Source organism: Ambystoma mexicanum, chromosome 4p (genome assembly GCF_040938575.1).
Source record: "Ambystoma mexicanum isolate Mex_15411 chromosome 4p, UKY_AmexF1_1, whole genome shotgun sequence".
Lineage (NCBI taxonomy): Eukaryota > Metazoa > Chordata > Amphibia > Caudata > Ambystomatidae > Ambystoma > Ambystoma mexicanum.
The window spans coordinates 639,815,958-639,828,640 of NC_090927.1; positions in this window are offsets into that span (position 1 = coordinate 639,815,958).

A 12,683-nucleotide genomic window follows, 5' to 3' on the forward strand; every position below is an offset into this window, starting at 1 on the left:
AGGCATCCTTTTTTTATGGTTCCATCCATTTCAATCCACATGGTTATTGATTGTGTCCTTTTCTTTTCACACCTTTAGGCTCCCACATTTACTTATTACTAATTTTAATATATTGATGTCCTTCTTCTACGTTGCACACTTTTTGTGTAAGACAATAGTACATTTTCAGATACCCCCCTCCTCTTTGGGTAGTATTGATCCTGTCCGCCCCCGTCCGCAAACAGGCGCTCCGTCCGTCCCTTTCTAATATCAATAGGGAGGGGGTTCTATATGTTCTATGTTAAATGTATATCAATTACGTAGATTACACTGCATATCTCCCAAAATCACCTGATGACAGTGTACATTCTGCACAACAACTTCATTGACCCAATGCTATGCTTAAGTTCCCCTTCCAAAAACCAGCTAAATTCACTACAAAAAAAGCTCTCTTAAGGAGACTTTATGGTTAAGTTGCCCTCCCAAAAGCCTGTAAAATTCACTACAAAAAAAACTTTGTTGAGGGGACGTTATGGTTAAGTTGCCCTACCAAAAACCTGTGCCCTTCACTAAAAAAAAAAAAAATTCTCCCTCCCCTATGCTTCAAATTAACACCGAAAAATCCCTGAAATTCGACAGTTATGGTACACTAAGCCCCCATACTTGCCATCTCCGCTGCACACTGCTAACACTAACACCCAGAACATGAAAGATGTCATCTCGAATGTCACTGATGACATCACATGTTTAGCCCCTTTGTTTTCGTTCCCTGCCATATATACATATGTACATTCAGTAAAAAAAAATGTTAAAGGGATGTTATACTTCACAGTGAAACCAAAAAACACTGCACATTCCCCGATTATGGTAAGCTAAGCAACAATAACTTGCACCATCTACGTGCATTGCTAACACTAACACACAGGACATCAAAGATGACATCACAAATATCATTGATATGCACGGTTGTAGAAGTGGGGTGGCCAAAAGATAAAAGAACCACGTTGTTTCATGAGGCCCTATGGGAAGACCTGAAGGATGTCCTTGCACAAGTGGTAGACCACCTAAAGACTGTGCAGAGTTTATCAACCTGGTAGTTCAGTTGGACCAGAAATTCCAGGATCAAAGAACAGGATGAAATAGGCTCAAAAATCGTCCCATGTACGTACGTTCAAAAGATAATGTTCAATGTCCATCAGAAAATACCACAGAACCTGTGCAGATTCGAGGGGTACGACCCCCTTTAACCAAGGGTGAAAGAGACAAGAGGAGACATCTACAGTTATGCTTATCCTGCATTCAATCGGGTCCTACCTCAAAGAATGCCCATTGAAACCCCCAAGGAAGGTGGTAGGCACTACAGAGAAAGAAGATGATGGAATGGAATCGGAAAACTACCAGGCCCGGAAAGCGTAGAGGAACGCTCGTCGAGCGAAAAGGATGAGTCACAGACCTCATATTATGCCCTACCAGTAACCTTGATCAATCACCAACGACCATCACGGATGAATGCCATAGAGGCATATATAGACAGCGGAGCAGTTGGTAATTACATAGATTGAGATTTGGCAACAGAAATGGGACTGCCCTTATGCACAAAACCAACAACTGAAAGGTTAACTACTGTTGACGGTACAGAAATTGCTTCGGGACCAGTAACCCAATGCACAACAGAATTAACCCTTCTGTGTCAGGATTGACATCAAGAAGCAAACATGCTTGACATTATCAAAGCTCCTCAGTTCCGGTTGATCTTAGGGATGCCATGGTTAGTAACTCACAATCCCCACAAAGACTGGCGTGCAAAGAGACTGACCTTTTCCGACAAATGCGCCCACGCTTGTCACCTGAAATCTATACCACAGCCAAACCTGAAATCTGTTCAAGGAATAGCATTGGGGATCGCGGAACCAATGGACACCTTACCAAAAGAATATCAGGATTATCAAGATGTTTTTCAGAAGGAACAGACTAACACATGACCGCCACATGGGCCTTATGACTGTCAGATCGACCTGATACGTGGCGCACAGGTTAATTGTGGTCGCATTTATGCACTTATGGAAACCGAAAATCTCCACTTGAATTCCTTTCTGGATCAATACCTGGCTAATGGGTTTATCTGTTTGTCAAAGTCGCCGGCAGCCTCTCCCTTATTCTTCGTACCCAAGAAGGAAGGAGATTTAAGGACTTGCATTGATTACTGTGCACTTAATCAAATCACAGTAAAAAGCCACTACCCTTTGCCCCTTATCCCGGAACTGTTGGACCAAGTCAAGGATGCCCGAATCTACACCAAACTAGACCTCAGAGGAGCATACCACTTTGTACGTGTTAAGAAAGGGGATGAATAGAAAACTGCATTTCGCACCAAGTATGGCCTGTACGAATATCAGGTAATGCCTTTCATGCTGTGCAACGATCCCGCAGCGTTCCAATACTTCATGAATTATATATTACAGGAATTAATCGATGCCTGTTCCCTGGTCTATATTGACAACATCCAGGTGTATTCCCCCTCTGAAAGAGATCATGTGAAACATGTTTGCTCAGTCCTTGCAAAACGCTGCCAGCACAAACTGTACGCTAAACTCAAGAAATGCTCCTTCCATGTCACCGAAGTTGAGTCCTCGGTTTTTTCTCTCACCAAAGGGAGTCAAGATGGATTTACACAAAGTAGATGCCATCCGTGATTGGCCGTCACCTTCTTCACTTAAAGGAACCCAAAGCATGCTCAGCTTTGCAAATTTCTATTGCCGATTTATTACAGATTTCTCAAGGATAGTCCACCCAATCACATCGTTACTGAGAAAAAAAAAAACAAATCCAAACGACTGAAGAGGCGGAACAGGCCTTTCAAGAACTCAAGAAAAGATTCACCTCCGCTCCAATTTTACAACATCCTCGCCCTGATCTCCCATATGTAGTGGAAACTGATGCTACCAGCATAGCTATGGTAGCAGTTCTCTCTCAAAGAGATGCTGAGACAGGCGATTTACACCCCGTGGCCTTTTGGTCACGTACATTCTCACCACCAGAACTTAACTATGCAATTACAGACAAATAATTGTTAGCAATAAAATCAGCCTTCAAAACCTGGCAGCAGTATCTATTAGGTGCCAGACATAACATCACAGTAATCACAGATCACCGAAACCTTCAATACGTAAAATCGGTAAAACCCCAATCATCACGACAGTTGCGGTTGGCTCTATTCTTCGCAGAATACTATTAGGTAATAACATACCGACCGGGAGTTCGGAATGGGAAGGCGATGCCTTTTCTCGTATGGGTGTTGAAGAGAAAACAAACAGTACCCTGGACCCTGTTGCATCATCCCAAGTGATAAACTTCTTGAACTCACCACCACATTGACTCTGAGTGAACTTCAAGATAAGATTTGAACCTTAATGACCCCCAAGATCTTGCAGAAATGGAATTCCCAAAATGAGCATCACATGGTTCTGGATGGATTACCCTACTTCAGGGAACGTCCATATCTACCGAGTAAAGATCTGTAAGAATTGGACATGCTTGGTTATGATGATTACCTGATCGAAGGCCATCCTGGTATTGCTAAGACTCTAGCCAAGGTTAAGCAGAATTATTGGTGGCCAACCTGGCGTAAGGACATTGCTCGATTTGTTCTATCCTGTGGGATATGTGCACAGTATAAATCACAAAAACAGAAACCAGCTGGCCTCCTGCAACCACTGGATATTCCACTGGCTCCCTGGTATACTCTTTCTCTTGATTTTACTACGGATTTACCTCTCTGTCAAGGTTTTAATACCAGACAGATAACCACATGGTAGACAACCATATTTAACTGAAATAAATCCCATTTCTATTTACCAGGGTAATTTTTTATACACCCTGGTAATTCTTAGTCCACAGGAACAATTTGATTCCTGGGGAAATACTCTCACTGAATTAAGCTTACGGAAAACTACCCAGACTGTTCTTTGATGAGTACACTCCTTTGGGTGTATTTATGTACATATGATAAATGTTTTGCTTCATAGCTTTCCCTTGTTTTAATGTTTGCAAGAAAGTCATTTCAATAATAATATGTGTTTTGAATAATACATTTTATGTCTGTACTCTTATTCTTTGGATTTCATTCCTGTGGCTTTCTTGTGGAAGCATATACCTTGTATTAATATGGGGATTTAACTGAAATAACTGACAATAATTAGGACTGTCTTTAGCGTGGGAACCTCTTTTGGTTTGTGTATAAAAACGGTTTTAATACCATTCTGGTGGTTGTGGACCTGTTTTCTACAATGGCACATTTTATTCCATTCAAAGGACTTCCTAACGCTACCAGTCTGGCAAAAGCATTTCTTGAACAGATTATAAAACTGCAAGTTTTCCCCTCAGTCCTAATCTCAAATTGTGGAAGCCAACTTGTATCCAACTTCTGGAGGAAATGTTGTACCACGGAAAAAATCGATGTTCGATTATCCACTAGGCATCACCCCCAAAAGGATGGACAAACAGAAATATCAAACCAGATATTAGAACAGTATCTACATTGCATGCTTCATCAAGAGGAAGAGAATTGGAAAGACTTGTTATGGATAGTGGAATACGCATACAATAACTCCATACGCACCAGCACGGGACAAATCCCATTCTACACAAGATACGGAAGACATCCACGTACCTCTGAACTAGACTCCCCCACGACCTTGGAAATGCCAGTGGTAAAGACTCTACACACAAGCATAGCCCAAGCCTTCAAAAGGGCAAATGAACTTTTACTGCAAGCCAAAGACAGACAAAAAATAATTCTCAGACCGGCATCGAAAGAAAGCTCCCGATACCAAGTTGGAGACGAAGACTAGTTGGCATCAAAACATGTGCCCATAAAAGGTACCCAGACCTTTCGTCCAAGATATCTGGGACCCTATACCATCAAACTGGTGATAAATCCAGTGACCGTCAAGTTAGCCTTATCACCAAGCATGCAAATTCATCCGGTGTTCCATGTGTCACTTGTAAAACATGTACAAAAAGGAACGAGTCTTAACACCACCAAAACCTGTGCTAGTTGATGGAGAGCCTGAATTTGAAGTTAAAAACATCCGAGTTTTGAAACATAACAGATCTAAGCTATACTATCTAGTGGACTGGAAAGGGTACGGGCCTCAAGATAGAACTTGGGAACCAAGTAAATATATTCACGCACCACATCTGATTAAGAGGTTTCACCTGGATAACCCCACCAAACCCGGACCGGACAGGCAGGATACCATAAGAGGGGCATTGGGGGGGAGTGCTGTTATGACCACTGTGAGGGGGCACAAGTTGTGCCACAAGCAGGCTCCCACCAGAACCCTGAGGGCCTTAAAACCACTGCAAAAAGGGCTCCTGGAGCCAGTCCTGGCGCCTTTGGCATCAGGCTCATATGTAGGAAGGAAGGGCTGTTCAAACTAGGTCCCATTTATGTTCATGGGCCTTTAAATCCAACATGGAAGCACCCACACAGTCTAGTTCTAAGAACCAAGCCATGCGGTCTAGTGTTTTGGATGTGTCAGGCTTGGAACTACTTTCCCTGGTACTACTTTACCTGGGCTATATAAACACAACCTGACTGCAGAACACGCTTCGAGTTATTCTGCAACCCGCAGCGTGACACTCACCATGTCCAGCTCCTGGTCGTCAGCATCTTCCTGCAAAAACAAGAACAAGATTATTTTGTCTTACCTGAGAAAACACCATCCAGCACTCAGCATCTCAACTGGGCTGCAATCTGTGGAAACCAAGAGAAGAAGAAACATCACTCACCTGTGAGTACTAGGTTAAGGACTTCGGGCGAACTTCCACCACAGCTGCTGTTCGAACATTGCGACTTGCAAACAACTAGAAAGGGAAAAACAATATTAGAACACACGCTTCCAAAAACATCGAATTCCATCAGTCTTACCTGAATTCCATCACGCTATGCCTCGCTTCCATTCCGAGCACCAAGGCAACATCTGCAAAGGAAAAGAGACATATTCAGGTTTGCTTTCAATAATAAACAACCGCAAAGTGCTTTACTTACCTTGACGGATCCTGGGGAACTGTTTTTCATCGCGCTCTCATCAACTCGCAGCACCACAGCGGCCTGTGAGGAGAAGAAGAAGAGAAAACACAGGTTAGCTTTAAAAGGCAATAGGGGTGCTGTGCTTCGCGCTTTCTCTTACCTAGGAAACGTGCCTTTCCATCGGCACGCCAGCATCAAGACCTTTGCACCTGAAAAAAAGGAGATAAAGACATTAACACATTCCCACCATAAACAGAACAAAGACTTAAAATTAACAAACCTACCTGCCTACCAGCAGATTCGGGGTCACAGCAGGCCTATGCCCAAGGAAGGCGAACTGCACCAGTGAAGCAACTCAGGCAGCTCACCAACAAACATCAAGCGCCCCTGCACAAGAAATGCAGGACGGATAGCTCACCCTTCAAATAACTAAGATTCATTATTCAGCACTGGGCAACTACGCATCCATACTTCCAGATCTCAGAGCCTTCCAGATGCACCGGGGGATATCAGGTGAGCGTAATAGTATCTTCTATAATCAGTTGCCTAACACATTCATAAAACATCCGGTTAGATCTTGTGAAAGCAGCATTATCATAGGTTAGTACAGGATAGGATATATGGTCACACGCGGGATTAGTACCAGGGGTGAATCTGGGAGGCACACAGTCATGGGGCATGCATCTGCCACATCAATGAAAGGTGCAAGGCTAGGGGTTGTGTGGGTCACATGTCTTCTGGGTAGGGTCTGCGACTATGGAGGCAGGTTTGTGGAGATGAATGTTTTTTTCCAGAACCAGACTCTAGCCCGGTCACTCACAGGAAGGTGAAAGATACAGTGTTTAGTTTTTAGCCTTTCATGCCCAGCTTTCCGTGACAACAGGACAGTCGCAGAGACACCAAAGAGAAGGTGGAGGGGGAGTATCTGGCTAACTGTGCGCGGACCCAGGGGAGAGGTGTGGGCCTGCAGGCTGGCATTTTTGTGAGGCCTACTAGAACTGATACAAAATGGAGTCAGTGTTCATACAAAATGGCATCAGTAATCAGCCCTCTTGTAGATGTTACACCTGTATGTGTTGTCCCGAGGCTGTCCGGCACCTCTGGCCAGAGGTGCATGGCCAGTTGTGGAACGAGCATAGTGTGCGTGCAGGGACGTGAATGGGGCGAAGGGGGCCTAAACAACCTTTCCTCCCATACATTCGCCCCTTTCTTTATTTAAGTAACAAATATTGTAGTTCTCTTAACCTTTTGCATTCATTTTCTTCTGCTATTGCTTCATCCCATGCAGGTGTTCCCTTTCATGGCATCCAGGCCCTGTATACTGCCCTCAGGCTTTCCCCTGCCCAGGCATACTCATCAGGGTTGCAGGTCATGTAGATGCAGCCCCCATCCCCTTTCAGGTGCACCCAAACCTCATCATACCATTGCAATTCACAGGGCTGTTTGTTGTGTTATACAATGTGTCTACAATATACCCGGTGTTGTATATTGCGGTCATTCTGTATTTTGGCTCTGAGTCATCCCCTGTTTGTGCTTGCGCCTCGTGTGTTATCTATACCACTCCTTTTGCGTGGCCCAATGTCACCATCGTCATCGCACTGTTAGGTACCGCATTTGCACAGCACCTAAGACCTAATTGGCACACACAAAAAATTAAAAGAAGAAAAACAATGGTGGGTATCAATAGTTTGACAGTAATTCCGAGCCACGACTGAACCCATGAAAACAGATCGTCGAACCACGTGCTGGGCTGCACTCCTCCTTCTTCTTTCATTTTCTCACCAAGGTTGTGCACTGCTGCTACAACATGAGATAATGTACCATTGTCCGCATTTGCAGAATGTACGAATGTGCAACATATACTCCCGATTTTTTGGCAAACACCTCCATCCACCACATGTCTAGGACATATCTGTTTCTGCATCGTCAACAGCCGCAGGGCCCATAGCTCCACCTTTATCATGTTGAACCTATCTTCTGTGTCATTGGCCAGTTGGATCAGCTCCAAACGAGTAATCTGCAGCCATTTTGCATTGGCCCGTGCCTGGATTCTCAGGACGAGGGATGCAACGAACGTCTCTGCGAATGTGAACAGCCGAAATCAATCAGGATACATGCCAGAAGTTCAGAGGATGCCTCGGAGATGTAGCTGGATGATCTTTGTTTTTGCGACACTGTGCTTTGCAGCTGCTCCTCGGAGAGGGCATATACAGGGGGTTATTCAGTTGTTGGCAGGGGTTTCTGGATACTTGGTTGTCTGCAGCCCCCTGTCCCCTTGGATATGACTTTCTTCTATCACCATCAGGGAGGAATGCAGCTTTGCCAGAGCGCATGTGCCCCTCCAGGACTGTGGAAATTACAAGTACGCCTGTTTGCCACAAACCCAGTAAGTGCCTATTAGTGCGGCTGAGCCCTTTTTCATGGCTGGGATCACAAGCGTTTTATTGCAGTTCTTGTTTGTGCGCATGTCTGTTCTTCCTTCTCCATAGAAGCACAACTCGTACGGGATTTCTCGCTGTAGCTTGAATGGTTTTTCGAGAGCTGTCACACATGTTAGCTCTTTGATATGCTGTGACCATATCGGGGTACATGTGTTCTGAATCCACTGCAATTTTTCATCCGATAGTCCTCCCAGTGCTTCTGCTTTGCAGGTTATTTGTTCTTCTTGCCTTCGATTGTGCAAACATAAACGTCCTTTTATTACGAGGATAAATAAGGCTGGGTTTACTGTCTTGCATTGTACTATGTGTATGTTTGCACTAGACAAAATAATTTCATATGCCGTAGCTCTCTGGGCTGTTAGTGTACTTTTTGATCTCTCAAGTATTGCAATAATTGAGTGCTCTATGACAAGGGTTACTGAGCATCCCATCATAATCGTGGCACTTTTTTCAATGGCGAGCACTGCGGCTGCGAGAGCTTGATCGCAGGTGAATTGTCCTTGCATAACTGCATCAAAGATGCCATTGTAATATGCCTGAGGTTTGTGGCCTAGCGATTTTTTTTGCGTTAGCACTGCAGTCATTAATGTTCCATTGCAGTGTGAAAACAAGTACAATTTGTGATCATAATCTGGTGTCGCTAGGACGGGTGCTGTGGAAATTAGTTATTTTAGCATTTCAAAGGCAGTATGCATTTATTGTGTCCATATTAACACGGTATGTTCTCTCTGTGCCTCCTTGAGTGCATGGAGTAAGGGTGTTGTGTAAGAGGCATAGTCTAATATCCAGGGGCAGCAGTAATTGCACATGCAGAGGATTTTTTGCATTTCCTTTACTGTTTTGGGTTCATTCACTGTCCGTACCGCTGCTGCCCTATTAGGTATTATCTGTTTGCCATCTTTCGATATCAGTTGACCCTGATATAGTACTTCTGTTAGACAGTACTGCAATATCTGCTTGTCCACCTTGTATTCCTAATGTGCTAACAAAGTGAGTAGTGCTATCAAGTCTTTTCTGCTTGCTTCCTCATTCACACCACAGACCAACAAGTAATCCACATACTGAATAATGGTGCTCTCAATATCAACATCCTCATGTAATATCCTGTTAAAAATGCTCAGGATTTCGCAATATCCCTGGGGCAGCCTGCAATGTTTGTACTGTTTCCCGCCCAGGTTTAAATGCTGTCAGGTATTGTGATTCAAGATCCAGTGGTACTGAAAGAAGGCCTTTTTCAAGTCCACCACTGTGAAGTGCGTTGCTGTTTTTGGAATGCTGCACAAAATTGATGCAGGATTTGGCCCAAGTGGGAATTCCTTCTCTATTATGTCATTGAGAGGGCGTAAGTCCGGTATCATCCTCCAAGACCCTCCATTTGCCTTTTTAATAGGTTAAATACAAGTATTTCAAGGCAAATTTGATGGTACAATGGTCCCCTGCTATAGTAGTGCATGTATTATTTCTTTTATCCCCTCTTCTGCTTCCCTTGACAGGGGGTATTGTTTCACATGGGACAATAATGCTCCGGCTTTGAGTTTAATTTTTACAGGGGTCAATTCTCGCATCAGCATTATATCATGGGGGCCTATAGTCCACAACATTGGTGGCACTTGGTGCATGTCTTCGCTAAAGTACCCTGGCGATGTGCTGATGATGGCCATGAGGGGGATAGGTACCTGTCTGTGTTGGATCATTATCTCACAGGGGATTGTTATTTCCATAATTATTTCCCCGTCAGTGTCTGCATCTGTAAACAAGTCTTCATCCAAAACATCTTGTAATGCTATATCGGCATTTATACATAACACTGTTCACCACTCACATCCATGCTCATCCATGCCAATCACTGTAATTCTTTGATTTGACATCTGCACTCCATGTAAGTCTATAGACATTACTGATCCTGCCACTATTTCTGGGGGTGCTACGGGACAGTACACAAATCTGGATGGCACTCGTGGTGGGTGAGTTTGGGCACAACACGCGCCAACACTTGTACTCCCTGAATGAACATATCTGGATCAATTGGTACCCCACACACCTGTTGTGCCGTGGCCTGTGTGTGTATCATTAACATGGAGCACATGGCACATATTCCTGGTGTTGAGCACACTATTCCTCTCTCTGTAAAATATATGCTCATGTTTAACTTGCTAAGGAGGTCCCTCCCTAGTAGGTTTATTGGCGAGTCATCATAATACAATAGGGGCGCTCGCACTGTCTTCCCTCCTACTGTTACATCCAATTCTTCTGTGTACAGAACCTCGACTACGACCCCAGAAAACCCCTGCGTCTCCATTTTATGATTTGACAACAGAAAACGGCCTTCTCTTAGGCATGATTTTTCCCCTCCTGAATTCACCATGAAAAGGAATTGTTTGTTCCCTATCTCCACCCCCACCAGTGGTTCCTCGGCTGCATTGAGGGTCGTTGATAGTACCGGACACGCAAGTGCTCTCTGTGGGCTGTCCTCTGTTGAGTATCTTGTGTTTTCATTCATTGTCGAAAACATTACCTACTGCCACTGCTGTTCCTCTGAAAGGTGCTGGTGTCCTACATACCCATACCCACCCCCTCTGGACCCTCTTTATCTACCTCGTCCTCCTCTCCCATTCCTCCCTTGCCACTGGGCTCCTCCATATTGTTCTTCACCAGCCCATTGCTCCTGTCCGTTTCCAGTCCAGTTCACTGCCATTCTCGCCTGTATAGCTATTGGCCCTTCCCCCTCCTCCCTTATTAAGCCTCATCTGCCAGTCTCCTTTGGGATACCTCCCTTTCTCTTTTTTTGATCCTTTTAAAATGGTGCACTATAATGCTCTGTATCTCTGTTCAGCCCTTGACTTCTATCCCAGCTATATTATCAAGAGCCTTCTGCACCTCCTTCGGGAGCCCTCTTTTAATTATAAAATAGAACAGGGAGGTGGATTGGTCCCAAGCCGTGCCCGTCTCTGTTCTCCACATCACTTGCACCCAAATAATGTAAGCAGTCGCATCTTCCTCCTCCCCCATTGTGCACTGCATCACAGACTGTAAATCTGGTGTATCTGGGAAAGTCTCTCTCAATGCATCCCATACTCTTGCCCTCACTGTATTGAATGATGCCCCATCATGGTGATCACAATCTAGTGTTATTCCAGGGAATCTTGCCTTTGCCCACCCCCTGTTAGCCTGGTCACCTACCGCAGAGACTAGCAGGCTTTGGACATTGCTGATCGCTAGGGGGTTCCCTGCAGTATTTTTCTTGAAGGCATAAATCCACTTACTTGCTATTCCCGAGAGCGGGGGTAATGTCTTTAGCAAATTTGCTTGGTCCATTTGGGCCCAAGGGACATGATTGGACCTTCCTGCCCCTATGTGTATTAATGGTAGTTGTAATTTGCTCTTTGTCCTCCCTGTACTTACCTCTGATACCTTCTTCCCTAACACCGCCATTCTTCCTGTTCTTTTCCTTACCCTTCCTTGCCACTCGCCTTCCTTCACCCTCCTCAAGGGGGACTGTTCTATTCCTGATGGCCCTCCACCCATTGCACCCTCTAGTCTCCTTTCTTCTTCTTCTTGCTCCTCTATGGCACACCAGTATTCTTCCTCCCTATCTGATGCCGTGTCCCCACCTTCCACACCCATCTGACTAGCCTCTTGGTCTATTTCTATTATTCTCGTGGGGGTGTCATTAATTCTGAACAGTATTTCTCCCTTTTTCCAACCTTCTTCCATTGACCTATCAGGTGTTTGAAGCATTAGTGTCTGTTCTGTTCTAGGTGTGGGCGAGCAGATCTGTTCGCATATACCTCTCAATCTTGCCAATTCTGATCGGGCCACTGTTAATCTTGAGTCTAAGTCTTTGGTTTTTTCAAATAGGCCTGAAATTCTTCCCCCAACCCTGTGGCACTTCTGTGTGCATCTGACTGTCCTTTCAGGGGAGATACTGCTGTGTGCATATGCCTGCCTGTCACTATTTCATGCAGGTAAAAGTGGTGGTCCTTGCTTGGCTGGTTCCTTAATTCAAATAATGCCAACAGCAAGCAGTACACCCAGTTCTTCTTTAGGGTGTGGCATAATTTAGATAATCTGCTCTTTAAGAGGCCTTTGATTTTTTCTACGATGCCGTTTGCTTGCAGGTGATAAATTGAGCACAATTTGTGGGTATTGCCCAGCATTGTTGTTACTGCTTTGAATAGATCCTTGACAATATGCGTTCCATTGTCAGAGTGTACAATGTCGCATTTCCC